Source organism: Pristiophorus japonicus, chromosome 6 (assembly GCF_044704955.1).
Source record: "Pristiophorus japonicus isolate sPriJap1 chromosome 6, sPriJap1.hap1, whole genome shotgun sequence".
Lineage (NCBI taxonomy): Eukaryota > Metazoa > Chordata > Chondrichthyes > Pristiophoridae > Pristiophorus > Pristiophorus japonicus.
This window is the reverse complement of record NC_091982.1, coordinates 245,031,580-245,038,401: the sequence shown is the minus strand read 5'-3', so window position 1 is coordinate 245,038,401 and position 6,822 is coordinate 245,031,580.

Sequence of the window (6,822 nt, the reverse complement as noted above, 5' to 3'; positions counted from 1 at the left end):
GCAGTTGAGGCTAGCTCATTGAATGTATTCAAGTCACAGATAGATAGATTTTTAACCAATAAGGGAATTAAGGGTTACGGGGAGCGGGCGGGTAAATGGAGCTGAGTCCACGGCCAGATCAGCCATGATCTTGTTGAATGGCGGAGCAGGCACGAGGGGCTAGATGGCCTACTCCTGTTCCTAATTCTTATGTTCTCATGTTCTTATATTATGTTCTTATTAATGTTGGGGAAGTCCAGAACCAAGGGTCACAGTCTAAGGATAAGGGGTAAGCCATTTAGGACTGAGATGAGGAGAAACTTCTTCACCCAGAGAGTGGTGAATCTGTGGAATTCTCTACCACAGAAAGTTGTTGAGGCCAATTCACTAAATATATTCAAAAAGGAGTTAGATGTAGTCCTTACTACTAGGGGACTCAAAGGTTATGGCGAGAAAGCAGGAATGGGGTACTGAAGTTGCATGTTCAGCCATGAACTCATTGAATGGCGGTGCAGGCTCGAAGGGCCGAAAGGCCTACTCCTGCACCTATTTTCTATGTTTCTATGTGAGGAGGACACAAAAAATATGCAAAAGGACATAGACAGGCTAAGTGACTGGACAAAAATTTGGCAGATGGAGTATAATGTTGGAAAGTGTGAGGTCATGCACTTTGGCAGAAAAAAATCAAAGAGCAAGTTATTATTTAAATGGAGAAAGATCGCAAAGTGCCGCAGTACAGCGGGACCTGCAGGTACTTGTGCATGAAACACAAAAGGATAGTATGCAGGTTCAGCAAGCGATCAGGAAGGCCACTGGTATCTTGGCCTTTATTGCAAAGTGGATGGAGTATAAAAGCAGGGAAGTCTTGCAACAGCTGTTTAAGGTATTGGTGAGGCCATACTTGGAATACTGCGTGCAGTTTTGGTTTCCATATTAATGAAAGGATATACTTGCTTTGGAGGCAGTTCAGAGAAGGTTCACTAGGTTGATTCCGGGGATGAGGGGGTTGACGTATGAGGAAAGGTTGAGTAGGTTGGATCTCTACTCATTGGAATTCAGAAGAATGAAAGCAGATCTTATCGAAACGTATAAGATTATGAGGGGGCTTGTCAAGGTGGATGCAGAGAGAATGTTTCCACTGATGGGGGAGACTAGAACTAGAGGGCATGAATTTAAAATAATGGGCCGCCCATTTAAAACAGAGATGAGGAGAAATTTCTTCTCTCAGAGGGTTGTAAATCTGTGGAATTCGCTGCCTCAGAGAGCTATGGAAGCTGGGACATTGAATAAATTTAAGAAAGAAATAGACAGTTTCTTAAACGATAAGGGGATAAGGGGTTATGGGGAGCGTGTGGGAAAGTGGAGCTGAGTCCATGATCAGATCGGCCATGATCTTATTGAGTGGCGGAGCAGGCTCGAGGGGCCGTATGGCCTACTCCTGTTCCGATTTGTTATGTTCTTAACTTCCCTCCGATTACTTTAGATCTGTTGGTCTGGGTGAGGTGCATTTGTGTTCTTTTCCAAAGCCAATTTAGCATGGGATTCCAGTAGTGTTGTGGTTAATTAAAAACAGAAGATGTTGGAAATCTCAGTGGGTCAGGCAGCATCTGCGGAGAGAGAAACAGAGTTCACGTTTCAGGTCGATGACCCTTCGTCAGAACTGGGAAAAGTTCGAGATGTAACTGGTTTTTAAGCAAGTGCAGGGGCAGGGAAAGGGGGGAGGGGAGGGAAGAGCACAAAGGAAGCTCTGTGATAGGGTGGAAGGCAGGAGAGATTAAAATACAAAAGGGATAGTAGCAGGCAAGAGGAGATGGTAATGGGACAAGCAAAGACTCAGAAGGTGAGTCCAGAGGCGGTGTGAATGGCAGAGTCATCCACAGCTGCCTTTGGAAAAATGGGGTCAGTGGTTAGGATCTGAAATTCATAGAATCATAGAAATTTACGGCACGGAAGGAGGCCATTTTGGTCCATCATGTCCGAGCCCATTGTTGAACTCAATGTTGAGTCCAGAAGGCTGTAAAGTGACCAATTGAAAGATGAGATGCTGTTCCTCGAGCTTATGTTGAGCTTCATTGAAATGTTGTTGTGGTTATGCTGTTAGAATGAGCAATCTGTAACGCAAATTCCAGCAAACTGAACTGTTTTTGATTCGTTTACAGGATGAGGGCATCGCTGGCAAAGCCGGCATTTACTGCCCATCCCTAATTGCCCTTGAGAAGGTGGCGGTGAGCCGCCTTCTTGAACCGCTGCAGTCCGTGTGGTGAAGATGCTCCCACAGTGTTGTTAGGGAGGGAGTTCCAGGATTTTGATCCAGCGACGATGAAGGAACGGCGATATATTTCCAAGTCATGATTTGGAGGGCAACGTGGAGGTGGTGGTGTTCCCATGTGCCTGCTGGCCTGTTCTCTATATCTACCCAATCAAATCCGTTAATCATCTGCAACACTTCAATTAGATTGCCCCTTAATCTTCTATAGTCGAGGGAATACAACACCAGTCTGTGAAAGCTGTCATCATAATTAAATACTTTTAGCCCCTTTGCCTTGTTTTCCTGGAGGGGACCTTGGAGGTGGTGGAGTTCCCATGCGCCTGCCACCCTTGTCCTTCTAGGTGGGAGAGGTCATGGGTTTGGGAGGTGCTGTTGAAGTCTTGGCGAGTTGCTGCAGTGTATCTTGTAGATGGTACACACTGCAGCCACGGTGCGCCGGTGGTGGAGGGAGTGAATGTTTAAAGTGGTGGATTGGGTACCAATCAAGCGGGCTACTTTGTCCTGGATGGTGTCGAGCTTCTTGTGTTACATATGAACATAAGAACATAAGAATTAGGAACAGGAGTAGGCCATCTAGCCCCTCGTGCCTGTTCCGCCATTCAACAAGATCATGGCTGATCTGGCCGTGGACTCAGCTCCACTTACCCGCTCGCTCCCCGTAACCCTTAATTCCCTTATTGGTTAAAAATCTATCTATCTGTGACTTGAATACATTCAATGAGCTAGCCTCAACTGCTTCCTTGGGCAGAGAATTCCACAGATTCACAACCCTCTGGGAGAAGAAATTAATTCTCAACTCGGAATTTCTTCTCCCAGAGGGTTGTGAATCTGTGGAATTCTCTGCCCAGGGAAGCAGTTGAGGCTAGCTCATTGAATGTATTCAAGTCACAGATAGATAGATTTTTAACCAATAAGGGAATTAAGGGTTACGGGGAGCGGGCGGGTAAGTGGAGCTGAGTCCACGGCCAGATCAGCCATGATCTTGTTGAATGGTGCAGCAGGCTCGAGGGGCTAGATGGCCTACTCCTGTTCCTAATTCTTATGTTCTTATATCTAAATACACTACATCCATCGGTACACCTCTATCCACCATGCTCATTATATCCTCAAAGAATTTCAATAAATTAGTTACACATGATTTCCCCTTCATGAATCCATGTTGTGTCTGCTTGATTGCACTATTCCTATCTAGATGTCTCGCTATTTCTTCCTTAATGATAGCTTCTAGCATTTTCCCCACTACAGATGTTAAACTAAACGGCCTATAGTTACCTGCCTTTTGTCTGCCCATTGCTTTTCCTCCCATCTTTGCATCATCAGCAAACTTGGCTACGTTACACTCGGTCCCTTCTTCCAAGTCGTTAATGTAGATTGTAAAAGAGTTGGGGTCCCATCACTGATCCCTGTGACACCTCACTAGTTATTGGTTGCCAACCAGAGAATGAACCATTTATCCCTACTCTCTGTTTTCTGTTCGTTAGCCAATCTTCTATCCATACTAATATATTACCCCCAACCCCGTGAACTTTTATCTTGTGCAGTAAGCTTTTATGTGGCACTTTGTCAAATGCCTTCTGGAAGTCCAAATACGCCACATCCATTGGTTCCCCTTTATCCAACCTGTTCATTACATCCTCAAAGAACACCAGCAAATTTGTCAAACATGACTTCCCCTTCATAAATCCATGCTGACTCTGCCTGACTGAATTATGCTTTTCCAAATGTCCTGCTACTGCTTCTTTAATAATGGACTCCAACATTTTTCCAACCACAGATGTTAGGCTAACTGGTCTATAGTTTCCTGCTTTTTGTCTGCCTCCTTTTTTAAATAGGGGTGTTACATTTGCAGTTTTCCAATCTGCTGGGACCTCCCCAGAATCCGGGGAATTTTGGTAAATTACAATCAATGCATCCACAATCCCTGCAGTTACTTCTCTTAAGACCCTAGGATGCAAGCCATCAGGTCCAGGGGATTTATCTGCCTTTAGTCCCATTATCTTACTGAGTACCACCTCCTTAGTGATTGTGATTATGTTAAGTTCCTCCCCCTCCCCCTATAGCTCCTTGACTATCCACTGTCGGAATATTGTTAGTGTCCTGTACCTGACCCTAAACTGATACAAAATATTTGTTCAAAGATTCTGCCATCTCCATGTTCCCCATTACTGGTTCCCCGGTCTCGTCCTCTAAGGGACTAACATTTACTTTAGCCACTCTTTTCCTTTTTAGGCCCAAGTTTCGGGCCACGCCGCTGGACGCCCGTTTTTCGCGCCACAAAGTGCGCCTAAAAAAAACTTACAGATTCTCCGGCTCCCTGCTGGTCCTCTGGAGTCAGGCGCGGCGCAGCACGAGCTGTGGGGGGCGGAGCTAGGTCCCTGTGCTGAAAACAGTGCCGGGACCTCTGCACATACGCGCTACAGTGGGCACGCATGTGCAGTAGCTCCAGGCGCCCAAAACTGTGTGGGAGGGGCCCGAAGCACGCAGCCCCTAGCCCTGACCGAATGGCCTCACTGGGGCTGCGTGCATAAGGCTGCCTCCCACGCCCAGCTCCTACTTCCTCCCGACCCGACTCCCGCTTCCCCCCCCACCCCCGGACTGGACCCGAACCGCGCTCCCCCCCCCCCACCCGATCTGACCTCCCTCCCTTCCCCCACCATCCCCGACCCGAACTGAACCGACCTCCCTCCCACCACCCCCCCGACCCGACCCGCGCTTCTGACCCCCCCACCCCCCTACCCGGACCGGGCCCGACCCAACCCTCCCTCCCTCTGCCCCCCCACCCGACCCGCGCTCCCTCCCTCCCTCCCCGCTATCCGAACCAACCCGACCTCCCTCCTCCTCCCCCCCCAACCCGACCCGTGCTCCCGACCGCCCCCCCCCCCCCTCCCCGGACCGGACCCACGCTTCCGACCCCGGACCCGACCCGACCCAACGCCAGCTACCTGTAAATCTGGTGCTGGGGACGGGCCCTGCCCGAAGTCTTGGGCCCGGCCCATTCAGCCTCCCTCCCCCTTCTCCTTCCCCCCACCCCCGTTCTCCTTTTCTTTCCTCCCCCCTTCTCCTCTCCCCCCCACTTTCTCCTTCTCCTCTCTCCCCCCTTTCCCCTTCTCCTCTCCCCTTCCCCTTCTCCTCCTCCCCCTTCTCCTCCTCCCCTCCCTCTCTCCCCCTCCCCCTTCTCCCCCATCCCTTCCCCTTCTCCCCCATCCCTTCCCCTGCACCCCTCTCTCCCTCTACCCCCCTCCTCCCCCTCCCCTCGCTGTCAGAAACACAGACACTAACAGACAGAGAGTGAGAGACACACAGACAGACAGACAGAGAGATAGAGACACTGACAGAGACACACTGAGGGGGGGGGGGCATCCCAGCACGCTGTTGGAGGGCTCCCGGTGCTGCAGTCTGTAAGCAGAAAATGTTTTATTTATTGATTTAAAAAAAAAATTATTTCATTAATTTTTTTTGATTGATTTATTGGTTGATTTATTGATGTTTTTATCATTTATTATTGATGATGGCTCTTTATTTGTAAAACTGAAGTGTTTAATGTTTGTAAACTTCCATTTAAACCCCCCCCCCCACCATTCCCTACGCCTGATTTGTAACCTACGCCTGATTTTCTAAAGTGTAGACAAGGTTTTTTTGAGCTTGCAAAAATCTTCACTTACTCCATTCTAAGTTAGTTTGGAGTAAGTTTTCACTGCCGAAACTTTGAAAACAGGCGTAAGTGGCCGGACACGCCCCCTTTTGAAAAGAAAATTCTGTTCCAAAGTGAAACTGTTCTAACTGACTAGAACTAGAGCAAACTAAATGCCGAGAATTTGAATTTCTAAGATACTCCGTTCTACACCAGTTGCTCCAAAAAATCAGGAGCAACTGAGGCCGAAACTGGGGCCCTATATACCTATAGAAACTCTTGCTATCTGTTTTTATATTTTGTGCTAGTTTACTTTCATACAGTCTATCTTCCCTTTCTTAATCATTTTTTTAGTCGTTCTTTGCTGGCTTTTAAAAGCTTCCCAGTCTTCTGTCCTCCCACTAGTTTTGGCCACTTTGTATGTCCTTGTTTTTAATTGGATACCGTCCTTTATTTCTTTAGTTAGCCACAAATGGCTATCTTTTCTCTTACACCCTTTCCTCCTCACTGGAATATATTTTTCTTGAGAGTTATGAAATATCTCCTTAAATGTACACCACTGTTCATCAACCATCCCACACTTTAATCTATTTTCCCAGTCCACTTTACCCAACTCTGCCCTCATACCTTCATAGTCTCCTTTATTTAAGCTTAGTACGCTAGAGGAGATATGAGTGAAACTCACTGCCTGAAAGGGTGGCAGAGGTAGAAACCCTCACCACATTTTAAAAATACTTATATGTGCATTTGGAGGTGCCGTAACCGACAGGGCTATGGACCTAGAGCTGGAAAGTGGGATTAGGCTGGATAGCTCTTGGTCGGCCGGTGGGGACACGATGGGCCGAAATGGCCTCCTTCCGTGCTGTAAATTTTTATGATTCTATAACAGGTCAGTGACGCCTCTGAAATATCTCATTGTGAAACGCAAATTTTCCCCAGTAAT